The sequence below is a fragment of the Canis lupus genome, chromosome 38 (assembly GCF_048164855.1).
Source record: "Canis lupus baileyi chromosome 38, mCanLup2.hap1, whole genome shotgun sequence".
Taxonomy (NCBI): domain Eukaryota; kingdom Metazoa; phylum Chordata; class Mammalia; order Carnivora; family Canidae; genus Canis; species Canis lupus.
Window position 1 is genome coordinate 13,791,302 of NC_132875.1, and position 22,804 is coordinate 13,814,105.

Here is a 22,804-nt window from a genome sequence, read left to right on the forward strand (position 1 = left end):
TTGTGGTTTCCTGCCTTGTTAATTTTCCCCATTCTCACTGGTGTGAGGTGGTATCTCATTGTAGTTTTGATTTGTATTTCCCTGATGGCAAGTGATGCAGAGCATTTTCTCATGTGCATGTTGGCCATGTCTATGTCTTCCTCTGTGAGATTTCTCTTCATGTCTTTTGCCCATTTCATGATTGGATTGTTTGTTTCTTTGCTGTTGAGTTTAAGAAGTTATTTATAGATCTTGGAAACTAGCCCTTTATCTGATACATCATTTGCAAATATCTTCTCCCATTCTGTAGGTTGTCTTTTAGTTTTGTTGACTATATCCTTTGCTGTGCAAAAGCTTCTTATCTTGATGAAGTCCCAATAGCTCATTTTTGCTTTTGTTTCATTTACTTTTGTGGATGTATCTTGCAAGAAATTACTGTGGCTGAGTTCAAAAAGGGTGTTGCCTGTGTTCTCCTCTAGGATTTTGATGGAATCTTGTCTCACATTTAGATCTTTCATCCATTTTGAGTTTATCTTTGTGTATAGTGAAAGAGAGTGGTCTAGCTGTTTGGAAAGATAGAAAGAGATGGAGTACTTCCAAATTCATTCTATGAGGCCAGCATCACCTTAATTCCAAAACCAGACAAAGACCCCACCAAAAAGGAGAATTACAGACCAATATCCCTGATGAACATGGATGCAAAAATTCTCAACAAGATACTAGCCAATAGGATCCAACAGTACATTAAGAAAATTACTCACCATGACCAAGTAGGATTTATCCCCGGGACACAAGGCTGGTTCAACACTCGTAAAACAATCAATGGGATTCATCATATCAGCAAGAGAAAAACCAAGAACCATATGATCCTCTCATTAGATGCAGAGAAAGCATTTGACAAAATACAGCATCCATTCCTGATCAAAACTCTTCAGAGTGTAGGGATAGAGGGAACATTCCTCAACATCTTAAAAGCCATCTACGAAAAGCCCACAGCAAATATCATTCTCAATGGGGAAGCACTGGGAGCCTTTCCCCTAAGATCAGGAACAAGACAGGGATGTCCACTCTCACCACTGCTATTCAACATAGTACTGGAAGTCCTAGCCTCAGCAATCAGACAACAAAAAGACATTAAAGGCATTCAAATTGGCAAAGAAGAAGTCAAACTCTCCCTCTTCACCGATGACATGATACTCTACATAGAAAACCCAAAAGTCTCCACCCCAAGATTGCTAGAACTCATACAGCAATTCGGTAGCGTGGCAGGATACAAAATCAATGCCCAGAAGTCAGTGGCATTTCTATACACTAACAATGAGACTGAAGAAAGAGAAATTAAGGAGTCAATCCCATTTACAATTGCACCCAAAAGCATAAGATACCTAGGAATAAACCTCACCAAAGAGGTAAAGGATCTATACCCTAAAAACTGCAGAACACTTCTGAAAGAAATTGAGGAAGACACAAAGAGATGGAAAAATATTCCATGCTCATGGATTGGCAGAATTAATATTGTGAAAATGTCAGTTACCCAGGGCAATGTACACATTTAATGCAATCCCTATCAAAATACCATGGACTTTCTTCAGAGAGTTAGAACAAATTATTTTAAGATTTGTGTGGAATCAGCAAAGACCCCGAATAGCCAGGGGAATTTTAAAAAAAGAAAACCATATCTGGGGGCATCACAATGCCAGATTTCAGGTTGTACTACAAAGCTGTGGTCATCAAGACAGTGTGGTACTGGCACAAAAACAGACACATAGATCAATGGAACAGAATAGAGAACCCAGAAGTGGACCCTGAACTTTATGGTCAACTAATACTCAATAAAGGAGGAAAGACTATCCATTGGAAGAAAGACAGTCTCTTCAATAAATGGTGCTGGGAAAATTGGACATCCACATGCAGAAGAATGAAACTTAGGGGATTTCTGAACCCTTTCATCTCAAATTTTTGACTCAAAAGATACAGCTAGACTTTCATAATTTGCACTTAGAAATAAGTTTACAAATGTTTGATAAGTACTACATGGTTTTGTCAGAGCTCATATTGTGTTTTTTTTTTTTACATTCATCAATTCAAGATTAGTTTTGAAAGTGAATAGGAAATTCCCAAACTGGGAAGATGGGAAGAGCATCTGAGGCAGAGGGAAGAGTGTATGTGTATTCTCTGAGATAGAATGCAGTTTTGGGGCACCTGGGTGGTGCAGTCAGTTAATGTGTCAGACTCCTGGTTTCTGCTCAGGTCTTGATATCAGGGTTAAGATCAAGCCCCCGTTGGGTTCTGCACTCCCTGTGGAGTCCGCTTGAGTTTCTCTATCCCTCTCTCACTGCTTCCCCCTCACACCTGCCCCACATTTGTGTTCTTGTGTGTGCTCTCTTTCTCTCTGGAATAAATAAATAAAACTTTAAAAAAAAAAAACATTTTATTTATTTGAGATAGAGCACAAGCAGACAGAAGGGCAGAGGGAGAGAAACAAATACACTGCTGAGCAGGGAGCCCGATGTGAAGCTCAATCCCTGGACCCTGAGATCATGATCTGATCTGACCAACTGAGCCACCCAGGTGCCCATAAATCTTAGAAAAAAAAAAGAATTCAGTTTTAAGGAAAGGGCAGTTACATATATCTGGAAAATCGGGTTTATTGGAGCAACTGCAGATGAAGCAAAAAAGGCAATCATAGCCAAATTATAAAAAGACATTTTGCCAAAACAAACTATCTTATATACATCGATGTCACTCTCAGTAATTTTGTAATTGTGCATAACAACTAAGATTTGCAGTATGCTTCACCCACAGACAATAAAAACACTCATAGATTCAAGTCACAATTATACTTCTATTGCCAAAAATTATTAGTAGTTTGAAGCTCTGTAATATGTCTCACTATAGCAATTTAATACATATTGGTGAATGATAACAAGTCTTTGATTTCCATGAGTATATTTGGATATAGGGCATTGTGTTTATTCATTTATTTACATATATGTGCAGGCATTCAACAAATGTGTTAGTTCTCTTGTATGCTAAGCACTGTGCTAAAGCCTGTGGTGTAAAGATGAATCAATTCAATTGACTCCCTAAAGTGGTCAAATCGATAGGGGGAGATAAAGGTAAATGTATGTCATTAGTCAGGTTATACATTTTTTTAGCAGGAGTATATGCAAAAAATTGTGGAAGTAACAGAAAAAACATTAAAGAGAAGAACCTAGAGAGGAGGATACTTAAGCCAGGACCCTGGTTGGATCAATACTTAAAAATGTTTTTACAAAAAAGAGCAGAGCTGCATTTCACTTAACCTAAACTACTTATTGTTCACAGAAGATACGAGCCATATCCTCTTTTAAAAATATATTTTTTACTTCAATATAATTTAAATTTACAGAAATATTACAGGGGTTCTACAAAGAGTTCTGGTATTTCCACACATCCGATTTCTGTTATTAACATCTTATATTAGGATGTTACCTTTACTATAATTAATGAACCAGTATTAATATATTTTAACTAAAGTCCATACTTAATTCAGGTTTTCTTAATTTTACCTAATATTCTTTTCCTGTTCCCATTCATGATGCTACACTACATTTCAATGACTACATTTCCTTGGCTTCTTTTGGCTGTGACAGTTTATCAGAATTCTTATTATTTGACACCTGTGAAATGTTTTAGGCATTCTTGTCAGGTGTTCCTAAAAATATCTCTCAATGAAAATTTGTGCGATGTTTTTCTCAGGATCAGACTGGGATTATGAGTTTTGAGGAAGAAAACCACAAAGGGAAAGGGTCGTTCTCATTACATCATACCAAGGGTACATATTATCCGTATGACTTATCACTGTTGCTATTGATCCCCTGGCTGAGGTAACATTTGTCAGGTTTCACCACTGTAAAGCTGCATTTCCTCTCTCAATTTTACACTGTATTCTTTGGAATGAAGGCCCTATGTACACTCCTCAGGTAAAGAGTAGGGAGTGTACATAGCTACATAACTTATTTATGTAAAATGTAATATATATATGTAATATATATATATACTATATATAATATATATTATTTTAAATTTTTCTTCATGAGAGATTTGTCACTTCATATTTATTTATTTATTTACTTACTTACCTATTTATTCAATCATTTGTTTATATTATGGATTCATGGATGTTTATTTTTCTTTGGATTATAACCCAGTAACTTAATTTAGTTTATTGCTCAAATTTCTTCAGCTTTGGACATTGGGAGCTTATAGTTGTCCCATTGAATATCTTTAAAATTTTTATTTACTTATTTTTAAATCCTTGTTTACTTTCTGGCACTGCCTCTGAGATGCTTCAGATTCATTTTGGACATTTCTCTGTGCCCTGAATCAACCATTTCTCTGAGAAGCCCAAGCTCTTTTTTAATGGAGAATGGTATTATAATCCAAGATCTGGGTACTAAATGTGTTCACTGTTACTGGGGTGTCATTGCTTCTGGACCCTCTCAGCTGACAAAGTAAGGAAATACATACATATTTATGCACTATATTTTTATATGCATATTTCGATTGCTCCCTATTATACTAAATTTTCAGTTGTATCTCTACTGTAGCTGAAGCGAACATTAATTATTTCAAGTAAAGCCTTAGGAACATCTATATGTTCAGTGAACATTTTAATAATATCTTTAACCTTTCTCCATTCCTTGAAATAAAATTTATCAGAAGGTATGAGAAATTAGAAAATAAAAGAATGTAAATATGCCTAAAAGGATAGTCTTGCTGCCACTGAAAAGAATTGAGCCAAGATTGTATTTCCTCTAAAATATAGTTTTACAATTACTGAACATATATGATTAAAATATATTAAATTATAGCTATAAAAGGCATTCATTTTGTTAGAGCTGTATATGACCACATGCTCACCTACGTTTCTCTCCATGGACAATGACACAATTATCTGTACTCAGAAAAACATACACAGTACTTAGAATTTTCTTAGTCTGTGAAAGCTGCTTATATTTGAAATTAATGTCATCAATGTCAGTTAAATTAAGTGTCTCAATAAGATGATCTTCCAAGATAACATGTATATAAGCTCCAGCACGTGGAGAGCTCACAAGGGAACCCTAGAGTCTTTAACTGAAGATAACTGATTTATGTAAAATGTAAACGGATTAGACAATTAGTAGATGATCACACTGCTTCTCATGGAGTGAGGAGCTACCATCATGCTGGCCTGCCTTGTTTATCATGCCAAACCGATTGTGTTTTGTGTTTAAAGATAATGGCTAAAGATTGTAATTTCCCTTTAAGAAAGAGAACTGGGCTGAAGGTTGCATTTTTGTACCATTTCCTAAGAAAATCATCAAACTTAAAATAGTATTGCTTGGATTTGAGGATGTATGTAGTAAAGAAATAAAAAAAAAACAAAAAAAATAAGGCTGTTCTTTCATTGTAGGGACATTTGGAGCTTTTCCTACTAATGTGCTATGTAAGAGAATGTTTATATCCATTCTTTAAAAAAAAAATTAAAAAGCTACAAGCTGTATTGAATCATCCCTCTTTCCAAAATTCTTATTTAAATTCATTTAATATTTATGTTCTGGTAATTGATCACATGTCAAATTTATATTGAAAAAGCCAAGTTTTCCATTTTGGGAGTTGATGGTTAGCAGAGAAAGTATTTTAGTTTTGATGAACTGGCTAATCTTTGTGGGTACTAGAAAATCACTTTAATAGATTTTCATACCAAAATATGTATTTTTTATTTTCCCATGAGAGTTTTGCTGATTAACTTTTAGAAATTTAGATTGAAATAGTTGTTAAATATAATGGGGATATGGTAATTATGTTGAAATATAAAGCCTTAATCCTCTAAGCCATACAAGAAACTATGAAAGAGTATTATTTACAATGCATATGGTGACACTGGAAGCCTTCTGTTTGTTTCACTAGACTTTCTGCCTTTCAGACATAGCCTTCTCTCCGTAATCAAATACTCGACAGGATTCTCAATTGGATAATAAACTCTAAAACTACAAATCCTCCCTTACTTTCTTGAGACCTTCTGGTCAAGGTTTTGTAATATGTCTGAACCATAAAAATGAATCTCTTTTTTCAATTTGCTATGCTCTCTGCTTTTGCAAATCTTGTTGGTATAGTCACAGACTTCATGAAGGATAACTGTCAAGAATATTGGTTGACTTGAAATATGTTATTGAACTGCATGTCCAAGATAACATCCAGTGGCACTTGCTGAAAACTCTAAAATATTCTTTGGTCACTGATTTACTTGTGTGTGTTCAGTAGATCAGAATTCAGTCTAACTTGCACAAAGATTGAGTTTTAGGTTACTAAAAGTTGCTCATTTTTTTTCTTATTCAGTATGAATTTTATTTTGAAGTAAAATGAGATGCTCAACATAATGCACTTAACCCTGTGTCCAGCATGTAGTATGTGTTCAATAAATATTAATTATTATTATAATACTGTTTAATACAACCACCTAAAATGTTTACACTGAATGGATATTTATTTATTTATTTAATTTATTTTTTAAAGATTTTATTTATTCTTGAGAGAGGCAGAGACATAGGCAGAAGGAGAAACAGGCTCTTCATGAGGAACCTGATGCAGGACTTCATCCCAGGACCCTAGTACCATACCGTAAGCCGAAGGCAGATGTTCAACCACTGAGCCACCCAGACATCCCTAAACAGGTATTTATATAATAGATTAGGTAATTGAAACTCAGATCATTTGCTACTTTTCCATATCTGGTAAGTAACTGAACTTTTTTTTTTTTTTTTTTTTTTTTTTGAGCACAGATATCTCTGACTTCCTAGTCCTCTGAAATGGTCAAGCTATACCAGCACACACACATAGGTGCACACACACATTTTCTTAGTGTAATTAAGTCAAATTTATTAGTTTAATTTTCTAATTATTAAGATGGGACTGAAACACATTTTTATTTTATTTCTAAATGAACAGACTTTTCACAGTGAACCAATTTACATGGGATGCCATTCATGCCAATCATAGCTCTAAAGTGGGAATATAGAAAGGTGACAGAGAAAATTATGGTCAAGTTGGGGGAAAGTTTCCAGTTTCTTACCAACTTTGTTGGAATAGGATTCATGATGTTGGTGATAGAGCAAGGGAGATTGAACTATTCTGCTGTCTGTCTGTTCTTGAAAAGCTGGGTCTGCCCTATGTAGGAAGAATAGGAAAGGCCCCAGGAATGACATGGGATGGCTTCCCTAAGAAAGAGCCACGAAGGGGAACTTTTTTTTTAGTAGACTAACTGGATGCTGTAGACATTTAAAAAGGCTAGTTGTCCATGAAAAATAAGCCACTCATACATAGTATATGGTCAAAAGCTGTTCATCTTTTTTGCTTCAAACATAGCATTTATTCTTAGATGCCAATCAGATATTATTTACTTAATTTTAATAAAAGGTTTACTGGTTTCACCTAAGTTAGGGCATAATATAGTGGCTGGAAGAAGAAAAGCTCCTTATGGTATGTCCAATGTAAATCCTCTTTGGAAATTGTCCAAAAGGCAATTTTCCAAGATTTTCACCAATAGACACATGCACACACAAACATTATAATTTCAAATAATTATGTTAAGCCTTGCCAGTATTGACAAAATTAATTTGAAAACTTCATTTTCAGATTACACAGCATTGTTGACGATGAATCGCATTTAAATTTTACTAACGATTTTGTGAGCTCATGTAATTGTCCCCTTCCTCCATTATCATTTGATCTACATTCAAAGAGTTGTAACCTTACTCAGGAGAGTGGGACCTCTTTGGTATGTCTGCTAGGTCTGCAAAGCAGCATATAATTCAATTTGAATGTTTTGAGGTAAATCAACACAATGTTTAAGTTTAGAGTAATGATTATAGAACATTTGAACCAATCTGTTAATTTACTGAGTTCAGTTTCTATTTCATTTTGTCTTATAAGCTATATATTGAGATAAGAGACTATAAATGTAATTCATAAATTTCACAAGGTTTTTAAAAATATTTATTTATTTATTTATTTATTTATTTATTTATTTATTTATTTGAGAGAGAGAGTGAGAGAGAGAGCATGAGCTAGGGAGGGGCAGAGGGAAAGAGGGAGAATCTCAAGCAGACTCTGTGCTTAGCATGTAGAGCCCAATGCAGGGCTTGATCTCATGACCCTGAGATCATGAGCAAAGTTGAAATTGAGTCAGATTAAAAAAAAAAAGAAAGAAATTGAGTCAGATGCTTAACCAACGGAGCCACCCATGCACCCATGCACCCTCACAAGTTTTTAATAGTATGCAAGTAGTAGATTAAGGCTCTAGGGATGTTATTGAAGGCAAGTTGAATATTGTGAACTCTATATTTTGTGTCCAGCAGATGAGTCATGTATTGAGAAAAAAGGATAATCATTTTATAGTGCTACTTGAGAATATTTTAGAAATTCTTCTCCTCTTCATTTTGATATTTCTTTTTAACTTTGGCAAGTTTAGAGAAAAAAGAAATTGAGACATTTTGCATAAAATCCAGGCAAGGGAAAATGTGGTAAATTAAAATTCAGAAATATCACCTCAATAATTTCAGATCATCATAAATGTTCTGAAAGTAAATTTAAAATATGGCACAAGAGATTTAAGTAGCCTAATGTGTACCATGAAGAAAAATAGGGTGATTTAACTAAATAGTATGAAAAGTAACTCTATAGGAAATTCCAGTGCTCTATCTCATGATGGAGCAAAATGCATGGTACTATTGGACCAAAAATATTTCCTGGAAAAAGTAGCACCACTTGTTCAAAGCCTTATAATCTACTTGGATAAGATAGTATGACTTACTGAAGGTCAATTTGCAGTAACAGCTCCACCGCCAAAAACTTAAATGACAGTTGTCGACACAGAATATGGTTAAGGAGCAAAGATTGAAGAAATTTATTTTGAATGAAACTCTAAACTATCCTTGAACTAAATAAGTAGGAGTACTGCTATTAGTCTTGTGAAAGATAAAATTGTGTCAGAATTTATTTTTCAATTGACTTTAGTTTTTCCAAAGGGAGCCTGCTACATGCATGGGGTTTGTCAAAGTCTATGCATTGCAACTCAAATGTGCCCCTTGGTTTTTAGAACTGATTGCATCCACTGCTGGAGCTCCATTCTCACTGATGGGGTTAGAGGTTGGAAGAGCACTTAAATATGTCCCTTCAAGGTAATTCAGCTCTTCTTTCTATTGAAACAATCTGTGTGTGTGTGTGTGTGTGTGTGTGTGTGTGTGTATTTAGGCTCATTTTTGTACCTCCTGTTTTTTTTAACTACTCCATCCTTCAAGATTTTTTTTTCTCAACACACTCTCCTTAGTCCTCAGATGCTTAGCTTTTTGGCACAACCTTTGCTGGCTCCTTTTGATGCTTTGCTGTCTCTTCTCTAATGTCAGAACTTTTTCCTTCACTTCTTTTACTCAAGTAACCCACCAACTGTCCTCTCAGTACAGGCAATGCTCATTGGTTGTTCCCAAAGAAGTTCAACAGTCCTCCTCTGCTGACCAGGGTCCCCTCCTGGAAGTTTACTGATCTTCTCACCCACTGAAAATCAGCCATCAGTGCCTTGGGGATGTTCACCCTGCTGTTTCTGCTACACACTGCTTGCCTCTCACCAATTCACCTCTCTGGAAGGCAGACTGACTCTTAATAACAAGTTGCTTTACATCTGCCCCTGGGGTACTGGTGGAGATTTCACCTCTTATATTAACCACACCAGCCACTAGATTAGAAATAAGCGAGTTTCTGTCCCAGGTCATATTATTGCCCAATGATGTGATTCACCATTTATAATTTACTGTAGCCATTCTTCTCTGTCTTGGCAAAAGATTCCCTAATGACTTGTTTTTGTTTTTGCTGTTGTCTCTTGTTTTTTTGTTTGTTTGTTTTTGTTTGTTTGTTTGGCTTTGGTTAAGCAAGAGTAATAAGAAACTCTATTCTATCTCTAGTTCTGAAAATCTCTCAGATCTTTCCCTCTCTATCTTCTCTAGCACACAATCCAGAGTTTTAACGAGTTTTATGGGGAGGGTAACCAGGAAATTCATCGGTCACTTGTCCTTCCATTTTCAATCTTTCCATCTCTCTGTGATTATACATATTAAATACATAACAAATATAATATGTAGGCATACACAATAGATGAAATAAGTGAAAAAAATATATGTAATCACCAGGGGTCAGACCTGTTTCTTCTCACTGCAAAATGACCTACTAGTATTATCATTGTTTGCAGTTTCAAAACCCACTTTACATTTATCACTGTCCACTTATCAACTGATGTTATTTTATGAAATTATTCATTGCAATTTCTTCGCAGTTATTTGAATTTGGTTCACTAGACAACAAATGAGTCAAAATGTTACATGTTCTGATCCTTTGGGATTACTTATGAATAGCTGAATCTGTGGTAGTCATTATCCTTTGTCATTATACTTAATGATTTTTCTAAATTATATTTCCCCTTTCTAACATTCTGTAACTAGTTCTGTGTTATTTAGGAATGGCTCCATTTGCACACTGTATAATATTATAAACTGTTTTGATTCATCCTAATTGGAGAGCTTTTTGCTCTGGCTTAGTATGGTAACAGGAGAGGGACTTGAATCCAACTAACTATCAAATTTACTTGATAGTAGCACTATGTCCAAGCTGAAACCATTTTTTGGTAACTAAATATAGAGCAATTATATTCGATGTGTAACATCATTACATGTACTATGGCTCTATGTTTTGCCAATCAATTTAACCTTTAACTTTCTAAATAGAGTTATTGATATTCAGAGAGCTCTTTGTCACACAATCATTCCACTTATTTCACCAACTGTTTAAGTAATAGAGAAAGCATTATATTTAACAGAAAGAAAAAAAAAGTTTTGTAAAGAGGGGACAATAAAGAAAAATGCCATCTAAATAAAAATACACAGCAATATAGTAATTGTAAATTTAATTTTCTTAAAGCTATCAAGAATCTAGATTTCTTTCACAAAATAATGGACTGCACCACTTAGGATTTCATTTTATTCCACATTTATGTGAACTTGTAAAATGGTACTATCAATCTATATGTAATATCAACCTTTTATATTACTTTTTTTATTAGTACTGTTTTTACAAAGCATTTTACCTGTGTTTCTAAAGTCTTTTTTTTTTTCTCTAGAAGATATAACCAGCAAAGACACACATTTTCTAAAAATAGTGTGGCAAATTATATCATTGCCTTTCCTACTTGATGATAAACTGATTTTAATTTTTCAAAGGATTTAAAATTAGGTTCCTGTGACTTCCAGCAATAACTTTTAGATATGTATCTCATGAGAAAATCACAAGGAAACTTAATTTTATATATTAAAATGAAAATAAGTTTTACTGAAATGTTTTGAAATCATTTTAATGAAATGTTAAATGGAAAGATCCCAAAAACTCAGGAATAACATATTTCTGAGCACATACTTCATGGAGAATTGGAATCAACATACTTTGCAAATTTTTCAGATGCTTTCTGTGATACTCTAAGAGATCAGAAGAAGTAGACGCTAGGTGTGTGGAAAGATACAAGTGGTAGAAGAGAGGGCCTCTTCACTGTGTTTTGTACACTTGACCAGAGAAGAACAAAGAAGAAAACCCAAGTGGGTTTTCACAAAGCCTATTTTTATATTATAATAGCTCCTGTTTTGTTTAAGTGGCAAATTTTACTTCCGATGGAAAGTCAGATTCGGTTTTGTTATAAGTTCAAAATATCCAATTTAAAAGGCCTGAGAGAAGATTAATAAACATTATTTTCTTTTGAAAGAAAGAAAGGAGGGAAGGAGGGATGAGGGAGGAAGGATAACTGAAAGTCTTCTATTGTCCTACAAAATAAAATCCTTGGCTTAACCTTAAGATTTCATGAACTTGGCCATACATAGATGGTATGCCTTCATTTTTCAGTCCATGTTTTCGCTAAAAAAAAAAAAAAAAAAAAGTGAGATATATTCTTGTTCCTAATTTATATTTTCTCAGGGCTCAAAAGCATTGTCCATCCACCAGTCTTCCTTTCCTGGTAAATGGTAATCCTGTTCTGTAGTTTAAGATAAAAATCTGAAAGACACCTTGACTTCTCTTTTATAACACAGATTCTGTTTGTCTGAAAGTCCCATCAAATCTACCTATGAAATATATTTAAACTTCAACTTTTTTTTCTTTTTTGTATCATGACTGGTGTACCACTCTGGTTCAATCCACTGTTCTTTCTCCCAGGTGACTGCAATAGCTTCTTAGTAGGCCTTAATCTTTTGACCCTTGAGATCCTACTCTCAGAGACCAGTGTGATCCATTTAAAATAGAAGTTGAGGGATCCCTGGGTGGCTCAGCGGTTTAGCACCTGCCTTCAGCCCACGGCGTGATCCTGGAGTTCCGGGATTGAGTCCCACATCAGGCTCCCTGCATGGAGCCTGCTTCTCTCTCTGCCTGTGTCTTTGTCTCTCTCTTTCTCTCTCTCTGTCTCTCATGAATAAATAAATAAAATCTTAAAAAAAATAAAAGTTGAATCATGTCATACTCTGCCAAAATCCCTCTGCTGTTTTATCAATGACAGTAAAAGCCAAATCCCTTACAATGATCTACAGACCTTTGCATGTGCTGTCCCCTCTGAACACTTTCCTCCTAGATATCAGCAAGCCTTCCTTCATGATCTTTTTTAGATTTCCACTTAAATATCATCTAATCATAGAAATCTTCCCTGGCCATCCTCTACCAAATATTCACATACTCCTCATTACTTGCCTTAAACCCCTTAAACCCTTACCCCCCAGTTCTTATATCTATATAATAAATTGTGTTAATAATCATAGCAGGTATTGCTTTAACATTATGTTCCACACATTATTCCAGGAATTCATTTAATCCTTATAACAACACTAAGGGACAGTTTTATTATTCCATTCTATACACGGGAAATTCAAGGCATGGTGATATCTAGAATTCGCTGTAGATTACAAAGCTATAAAGTGGCAGGGCTGAGATTCAAACCCTCACAGTCTGTCTCCAGTTTCTGTGCTTTTTTTCAGTATGTGAAAGTGACTCATATTATAGACACTCTTCTAGATAATTCTATTGATTTGTTTATGGTTTGTGTTCTCTTGCAAGAAGGAAAACCTCGAAGGCAGAGATCTATGATTTTATTAACTACCATATCCCAGTTCTTAGACCACTCCCGGCTCACAAGAGATTATCAATAAATATTTACTGATGGATGATTCTGCGTCATCATTCACACTATTCCTCTAACTAAATAGATGGGTTTGCTGACACCCCTGGTTAATTTTAGCTTGAATTTTAGTTATATCTTCAACTATAAGGTCAGTTGTTTTAAACTGAACACATTCCTAATGTTCTCTGTTGGTTATCACAAATCTTTGTACATGATGTGATAAATTAGTCTTGTTCTGTACACAAATGGATAGATTTATCTGGAAGAAGGTATTACTCAGGATAAAGAAATCTCAAAGAGTAGTTACCAGACAAGGAAACATGTTTATAAGGATGCATCCTAACTATACTTAGAATTGTATCTATGTTCTCTCACTCCCAAAGTAAGGGTGATAAAACATAAAATAATCAAGCATATAGTTTTGTCATATTGTATTCAAGTAGAACATTGAAAGAAACTTTTCTGGCCATATTCAGTCGAATAGGTTCTTTATCCATTATTTTGTTTTCACTATGTAAAAAATATGTTTTAAATTACCAAAGGAAATTCTTATTTTTTAAGAATGCATATATTTAATTTAAATTGTATACATATATGCAGTATGTATAGTCAACATTTTTATGCATGGCACGTTTTGAATATACTAATGAAAAATTACTGGAATATGCAATTTAGTAACTGTAATTGTAAAGAATAATAACCTAAGAATCTAACCAGATTAAAAATCAATTTAGTAAGACTTTGTTACATTCCCTTCATATCCTAATGGTTTTTAGGTGTACACTTTAGTTAATAGATAGGTATGCTAAGTAATAATTTCTCATGCAACAGTTATTCTGTTGACAAAATGAAAATGCTTTCATATTGCCCGTGGAACAACTCCATGATGAAGCCATACTAACTTTTATGAGTTATGCAGACAAAATGAACTTCTGTGACAGATGACTTCATAATTGCTTGCTTTTTAAATTACTTTTACAAATCATTCAGCAAACCTTGGTAACAGAGATCAGGATATAATATTCCATGGATATTGATATTAGTAAAAATGAAGTAACATTGATTACCTAAAGTTAAATATGTTTCCCTTATTGAGAATAGAAAAATCTTCCAAAATCTTTAGAATGCAGTTATTGTTAAATTTAAAATCTAGAGAGTATTATCTTTTCTTTTTTTTTTTCTCCTCTATGTGCTGGGCACACATAGTGCTGAAATTTCCACACATTGTCATGTTTATTCCTTATAATCAATATACAAGGTTGAGATACTTATCATTTTACAAATTAAGATTGCATGACTCAGAGACATTAAATATCTTACATAAGACAATACACGGGGTTATCGAGGATTCAAACTTTTTCCTCAACTCCAAAATCCAGCATAACTAATAGTGACAACTAATATAGCTAAATTTTGTAATTTTCATAAATGAATATTCTAATACATATTGTAAGCCTAATTAAAAATAAAATGTTGAGCTCACAATCTCTGGGGGCCATGAGAGCTTCCCCTTCAGGAGGGTAACTGCACATGGGTCCCAGCTGCTGCCCTCTGCCATCCTTGGTGCTAAGGCCAAGTCCCCAGGGACTGCTCTCAGCCAATCACTGAGCATGGCACCTTGTTCCTGGGAGACACAAGATTCCTCTGAGGTTGATACTGGCCACAGAGTGCATAGTGATTTTCCTCTCCTCCATCGCTCAGCGTTGGATTTGCCCTCCCTGACTGCTCCAGACCCCTCCATATTTTCTCTCAAGTCTTTTGTCACTAGTATAAAACCCTTATACACTGAATTCTGTCTGGGCACATGCTGTTAGCACTCAGAATAACATAAAAATCATTCATCTAATAAACGCAATAATTCTTGGCCTCTAGTCTGTTCTCACTTTGTACCCTCTTTCAAATTTAAGTATTAGATTGAAAGAGAATCTACTTCAATCTCCTTCAGTCAAAAGTTATATTACTTTTCTCTATGTGCACCATTCTAGTAGCACTTTTGTTCTAGAGAAATGTGGGTATATGGTTTGTCATTTCTAATAATTCATAAAAATACATCTGTTTTAACATTATACAATTCATTGTGCCTGGTACAAGGCCTTATATAATTAACATTGAAGAATTCTTTGTATTTATTCATAGGTTGGGAAACCATAGCCCATGGCCAAATTCAGCAGGCTGCCTGCTTTTATAAATAAAGTTGTATTGGACCATAGACACACCAATTTGCTTAAGGATTATCTGTGGTCACCTTCCCATTACAACACCAGAGATGTTGTCCTTCACTACAGACCCCAAACTAGCCAATACTGAACTATTTCTTCCGGAAGACGGAGTTAGTTTCCTGCAGGCCTCTGGTCACACATTTCCATTAACTGATTAATAAATAACCATGTTTTACATGTGTTTCTGTTAAAGATACCATATTTAGTATGGATTGTTGATTCGTTAACATTGAGCTCTTGGCCAACAGCACTATAGCTCATGCCTGAAAGAAACTTATCTAACACATATATTTTTCCCTAACACATCACAGTCCTCTTTTGCTGCAGAACACCAGACAGCAATTCAGCAGTGTGTATAGGGGCCAACTTAAGCAACAAACTCACCAACAAAAGTCACAAAAAAGCAAAAAAAAACATAACACTAAATATATTGCACAAAGGACACTTGTTGATGCACGAGAGTTGAAACCAAAAGGCAGAGAACTACCTTGTCAACTACAGTCAGGAATGTATGTTGTCTGCAAAGTGGGCAAATATTGATCTGAGGGTTATAAGTAAGTATGAGTAAATAGACAAATTTGTGAATACAGAATCAGCAAATAAGGAGGTTTGACTGTAGTTGAATCTGAAAACTTATGGCCTACAAAGCCTAAAATATTGACTGTCTCGCTCTTTAGAGAAAAAAAAAAAGTTTGCCAATTCCTGAACTACCTGAAAAAATAAAAGAGGATTAGAAAAGTGGTGGAGGAAATTGTAGGTTGTGTAAGAAAACTAAGTTAGATAAATTTAAAAATCACCATGGACTTTAATAATAATATGTTAAAAGTTTATTCTCCTTGGGGCACCTGGGTGGCTCAGTTGGTTAAAAATATGACTCTTCTTTTGGCTCAGGTCATGATCTGAGGGTCCTGAGAATGAGTCCAGTGTTGGGCTCTGTACTCAGCACAGAATCTGCTTGAGATTCTCCCTCTCTCTCTCCCTCAATCCCTCCCGTCATTCACTCTCTCATGCTTATTGTACTTATTTTTTAAAAGATTTTAATTATTTATTCATGAGATATAGAGAGAGAGGCAAAGACACAGGCAGAGGGAGAAGCAGGCTCCATGCAGGGAGCCTGATGTGGGACTCGATCCTGGGTCTCCAGGATCACGATCTGGGCCAAAGGCAGGTGCTAAACCGCTGAGCCACCCAGGGATCCCCCACTTATTGTACTTAATACAGGAGATTATAAAAAATGTCTGACATTCAACACTCTATACATCTGTCAGTGATGTGACATCCTTTTTAGTCTGTATTCTGATTCGAGAAGATGGAAACATTCTTAAGTATAATACTATAGATAATATAATTCTTTCGGTATGAGTAAGTATGATTTAGGTTTAAAAGGCTTGCTTACATATCATATAGTCCTAATAATTTAAGTAGAAATATTTGATGACTGTCACTAAACTGTTTTTAATAATTATTATTTTTTAAAAGATTTTATTTATTTATTCATGAGAGACACAGAGAGAGAGAGAGAGAGAGAGAAACAGAGAGACAGAGAGACAGAGACACAGGCAGGCTCCATGCAAGGAGCCTGATGTGGGACTCGATCTCAGGACTCCAGGATCACACCCTGGGCCAAAGGCAGATGCCAAACCCCTGAGCCACCCAGGGATCCCCCTAATAATTAGTATTTTGTTCATTAAGTAATTAGATGATCAACTAAATCACATTAAATTGTATTGCAAAGATTTGGTCATATCTGATCCTTGCTCAAGGTAATCTTTCACTTCCCTATGTAACTGAAATTCTGACACATTTATGAAAATTTGGAGACATTTTTAAATTAGGAGAAATTTTCATCCATTATAAGTAGAGTGTGCATTCTTAGCCTTTAAAAAACATTCTTATTAAGAACGTTAGCATTATTAATGTTAATAGTTAACATTAATAATTAATGTTAACATTCTTATAGAGAGCAGTAACATTATTTATGTTCATAATTAACATTATTACCTTAACATTAAAAAGGTTTTATTTTGAAAGTGTTCTTAATTGATTTTTAATCTTTTTCTTGGCATGCCATCAGCATTCAAATACATTATAACTCAAATTTTTTGTATTTTTCAAATAAACTAAATCAAATTTGTTAAAGATATATTTATTTATTTGAGAGAGAGAGCATGTGCATGTGAGAGAGTGGGGGAAGTGCAGAGGGAGAGCATCTTCAGGCAGACACCTGGCTGAGCACAGAGGCCAGCATGGGGTCCATCTCATGACCCATGAGATCATGACCTGAACCAAAACAAAGAGTTGGACACTCAACCAAGTGAGCTACCCAGACTCCCCTAGAGTAACTCAAATTAAGAAAAAAAAAATCAAATCTCTTGGTTAAGGATAATCCAAGATAAGTAAAAATGGAAACGTGGTAGGAAAACAAACATGTTGAGTAGGAAAACATAAAGCATTATTCCTTATTTTATGGTCTTCTCTGTCCTGAAAAAAAAAAAAATAGATGCCAAATAAAATAGTTCCTTGTTTTCATTACAGGTTCTCATGGCTGCTCCTCTTTAGAACAGCATCCATTTCTGAATACTTGCTTGCTAGTTGTCCAGCTTTTCCATCATCTAAACACTGTTTATCTGAATGTTTCAGCTGTTTTCTAAGACCTTCAATAAGACAGGTTGCAGCACTCTGCAATTACAAGCTGCTATTTAGATGTGCTCTCCACCATACATTCACGATTGTTTCTCACCATTTTGTGTTTGAAGCTACAATGGCAATCAGACCCCCTCCTTCTAAACTAGGTATGGAATTCACTACATCTTTTATCCTATCATTTTATATGTAAAACAACTTACTTTTGTTGTTTAAACTATAGCAATTATTCATGCACCTTCTTTTATATAACAGAGCTTCTTTACCTGCCATCTGTGTATATGCATAATTACATCTGGAAGGTAATTAAAAGCATTTGGCCCGGTATAAATTTTAACTTATCATTTCTGTTCTGTTGTGGGTATAAAATTCACTTGAGCATTTCTTCAGAATTACTCTAAATGATTTTCAAATATTTTATTCACCTATATCCAAAATTGATGAAATGCTATTTAATTCAGAAAGAGACCAACTACAAAACATTTGTATGGATTCAAGACTTTTACTTTCATTAAACTAATACAAAAGACTAGAAATTTAAAAAAAAAAAGTTGCATTGAGAGGTGCATTCAGAGAGTACATACAGAGAAAAAATAAAACATTTTAATCATCATTCTAAAGCTTTAAGCTAGTTGATAAAATAATTAGTATAGCCCAAATTCACTTTTTGTCTCCTATTACATTTCCATAATAATAATTATCACAAAGACATTTTTAAACCGATGTGCATCAGTTTCATAGGCTACTATGAATATTGCAGTCTGAGTACATCTTTTCAGTAGACTCATAGCTTTTGTAGATTAGGGGCTTCCATTACTTATTTTAAATTAGAAATCTAGAAGCATGGATTTTTCTCTTCTCATACATACTATATATGTAGTACTGAGAAATACACCACTTCATAGCTTTGGGAAATTATATTGGTTCCTTATTTCCAAAGTTTTTTCAATTCACAAATTTCATGATTCCATGGTTTTCTTTTTCTTTTTTTTTTTTTTTTTTTGATTTTATTTATTTATTCATGAGAGACAGAGGCAGAGACACAGGCAGAGGGAAAAGCAAGCTGCCAGGAGCCTGACAAGGGACTCAATGCCAGGACCCCGGGATTGAGACCTGAGCCAAAGGCAGATGTTTAACTACTGAGCCCACTCAAGTGCCTTGACTCCATGGTTTTCTATACAATACACACAATCTACAGAAACACTTGTTTCTTTCTGGAAACATACCTCAAATTTCCCATTGCAGCAATCTTATTTCATGTACATTTCGCTTACTACTTTATTGATAATGTATTATTGGGATATATAATATTGGGTATTTGGAGTTCTTCATCTATAAACCCATTTCATATGCATCTAATAGACACATGTATTGATTTATTCCACACTTATTGAGGGCAATGCAAGCCTCTCAGGATACAATAATGAATGAACCAAAAGTGATTCCTGAGTAGAATTTGTATTGTGGGATACATAGGCAAGTGAACAGTTAATGCCAATTAAACTAGGCTACACTACAGAAGCTCGTCAGAGTTCAGAGCCCAGCAAGAACGGTGAATCAGAATCAGATTAAATAGCTTTCACTTTGTTTTACTGCCTATCATGAAAACAAAATTGCAAAGGACTTGTGATATAAGAAGTCAATTAAAAGTAAGCAAACAGCTCCCAGTATTTCTCTCGTTACTTTAGTTAATCCACTCAATCAAGGCTGAATGAGCAAAGAAACCCATGGACTCGTACCTTTTATATCATTAGACTACAGGAAGTGACACATAAATAATCAAGTATCTATAAATACCATATAAATGAATTCCTTGTGTACTAGAGGCACATGTCAATGGACCATTTTTTGCAAGAACCTTAGACATACAGCAGACCTGGACATGACCCACCATTAATTCACTTTTTTGTTTCTGGCCTCATTACTTATTCCCAGGAAATATTCAACAGTCATGGACAATGTGAACAGATGTAAACTTTTCAGTCCTGTATACAGACCCCATAATAAATGGGTGATACAAATCACTATGTAACCCTCCACCTTGAATTGTCTAAAATTACACAAATCTTGAGGCGACTCTCTGAGGTCTGTAGGACATCTGATTCTTCTTACTACACAGTGTGTCCATTGTTTGTAGTCTGCATTCAGACTTATTCAGGGAGACTTATTTTGCACCTCAGGGTGGTGATAAATTGTGGGAAACCCTTGTCATAGTCCAATTAGGCTGCTAGAACAAACCACTATAGGCTGGGGGGCTCAAACAACAAACGATTATTTCTCACAGTTTCAAAGGCTGGAAAGTCCAACATCAAAGTCCCAACAGATTCAGTGTCTCGGGAAGGCCTGCTTCCCGGATCATAAATGTCTCTCTTTCTTTTCTTGGTGTTTTTCACATGGCAGAAGGGGCAAGGGATCTTTCCGGGGTGTCTTTTGTAAGGGCACTGATCTTGTTCATGAGAGCTACTTGCTAATGACTTTGTTACCTCCCAAAAACTCCTCCTCCAAATAGTATCAATTGGGATTTCAAAATGTCCACCATCAAATACTGACAGGTGGGGCTAAAACACTAGCATAATAGTTTGTGAGATGTCAACACTGATGTGGGAAGAAGCAGAAGGACGAAGCAGAGACTCTGCTAGTTCTGAGAATCAGAAAAACTCAAAATGACTGTCAAATATTCATTAGATAGGACAGAAGGTCAATTTGAGACCATTACCTGAACTGTGAGGACTTTTTTTTTTTTCCAGTCCAACAGTGAGTGAGTGCAAGGGTTCTCTGGTAAGGCCTGGAAACACTAAGGCAGAAATTGCTGAAACCTCTTGAAATAACATTCCCAGTTCCCTTGGCCTCTGATTAAGAGGTAACTTTCAGGAGGGTTTAAAACTGAACAGGATACTGGGACACCTGGGTGGCTCAGTGGTTGGGTGTCCGTTATCCCAGGATCCCAGATCGAGTCCCACATCCCACATCGGGCTCCCTACAGGGAGCCTGCTTCTCCCTCTGCCTGGGTCTCTGCCTCTCTCTCTGTGTCTCTCATGAATAAATAAATCTTTAAAAAAATAAAATAAGATAAAATTGAACAGGATAGGACTAATGGAGAAGAAAGAAAGATCTCAGGTAAAAGTGTTGAAGAGAAACAGAGTCAGGGTAAGTCAGAAAGTCACCATATTTTAAACACTACTCCAAAACAACATGAGGCAGTATTAGACAGCTAGAAAAACTTTTGAACCACAGTTTCTTCTGAAGGTGAGGAAAACTAATATTTAAAAAAATAGGCAACCAAAAATGATCCAGGTTATATCTCATACAAAATTGTTACAAAGGTAAAAAAAAAAAAGAGAATAAAAAGAATAGCATTACACAGATAATGCTAGGTCTCTAGACAGAATACTCATAAAACAGATGAAAATAAAATCTCCTGCTTCATACCGAACCAAAGGACATTAGGAAATACATATAATAAATGAAATGATAACATAAATCAGACGCAAATAGTCACAATTCAGAAGAGTTGCAAATACAAGAAATGAAATTAGAGGAATTCCAAAAGCAAATAAACACAATAGATACTGCCATGAGACAAACAGATAAAAGGGATGCCAATCCAAAAACTGAAATAAAAAAAAAGAATGAAAGAAAAGTCTTTAAAAGATTTGAGTGAAATTTTCAAAGGTTAATAATAAAATCCAACATATGAATGATAGGAGTCCTTAAGAAGAAAAATAAATCACTTCAAAAGATGCAAAATAACTTTCAATTTACTAAGGACAAAAATAAACCATTATCAACATGCAAAAATATAATAGCTCCATTGCATAATAATATTTCCAGAACTAACATGACTAGAAGGACATTGACATAAAGATGGATAATAAATAGTAAGTATGTGGCTGCTTACAGAACTAAGTGTACATGATAATGGAGATATGGTATATTTTTTTAAAATGTGGAAAGAATAGGAGAACATAAATAAAAATGAGTTTTAGTAATCAATATTAGTAATGCTGTAGTGTTATTTTGAGACGGCTGTGTTTATAATGTGCTATAACATAAATTAATTCTTTTAAGATATTCTAATTTATCGCTTCCTGGGTCTTTGAGAACTAAGATTCTTGGTTTGAAAGAAAGAAGAAAGATACAGATGCAACAGAGAAAAGATTAAACAACAAAATCCTAAAGACCTGATTTAATAGAAAATAACAGTAGGCATATATGAAATATTTTATCTTAAAAAAAATCTAGATGGAGATCTTCTAGCTCCTTTGAAACAAACAGCCTAACTAATCCAGGTACAAGGAACATCCTTGTTATACATATTAACCTGGTAATATAATTTGCTTATAACAAAAAAAACCACTTGCTTGAATAAATGGCTGATTCCAGGTCTGGGACAGGCATCAGAGGAGCCTAGGACTTTTCTATATATAGGAAGAAGGCAGTAAAAGTAAATATGTTATGATAAAAGGACTTAGCCTACTTGAGGGGTTACTCTGGGCTAAGATGGGATAATATGATCTTCAGTAAGGATAATAATTACATTGGATCAAATTCAAGAAATAAACTTATATCTGAGTTTATAAGTATGTTTAAAATAATTGTTTATTTTTGGAAAGTTATAGTAAATCTATTCATTATAATAAAACTAGTAAATAAATGAATCATTCATTTATTTTGCCTTTCCTATATGAGCTCTATAACCAGGAAGCCCAGTAGGAGGTGAAGGAGGGATGTCTTTTTATAA

The 22,804-nt window shown here is 34.7% G+C and overlaps 1 long non-coding RNA gene across 1 annotated transcript in view; it reads left to right on the forward strand.

Annotated features, from left to right (window-relative positions):
• LOC140626818 (uncharacterized) overlaps positions 1 to 22,804 on the forward strand; it is a 257,798-nt gene that overhangs the window by 213,635 nt on the left and 21,359 nt on the right. The window contains exons 7-8 of the long non-coding RNA XR_012025819.1: positions 6,523 to 6,680; positions 9,104 to 9,185. This is a non-coding gene — a long non-coding RNA (uncharacterized lncRNA). The remainder of the gene's footprint in view (positions 1 to 6,522; positions 6,681 to 9,103; positions 9,186 to 22,804) is intronic.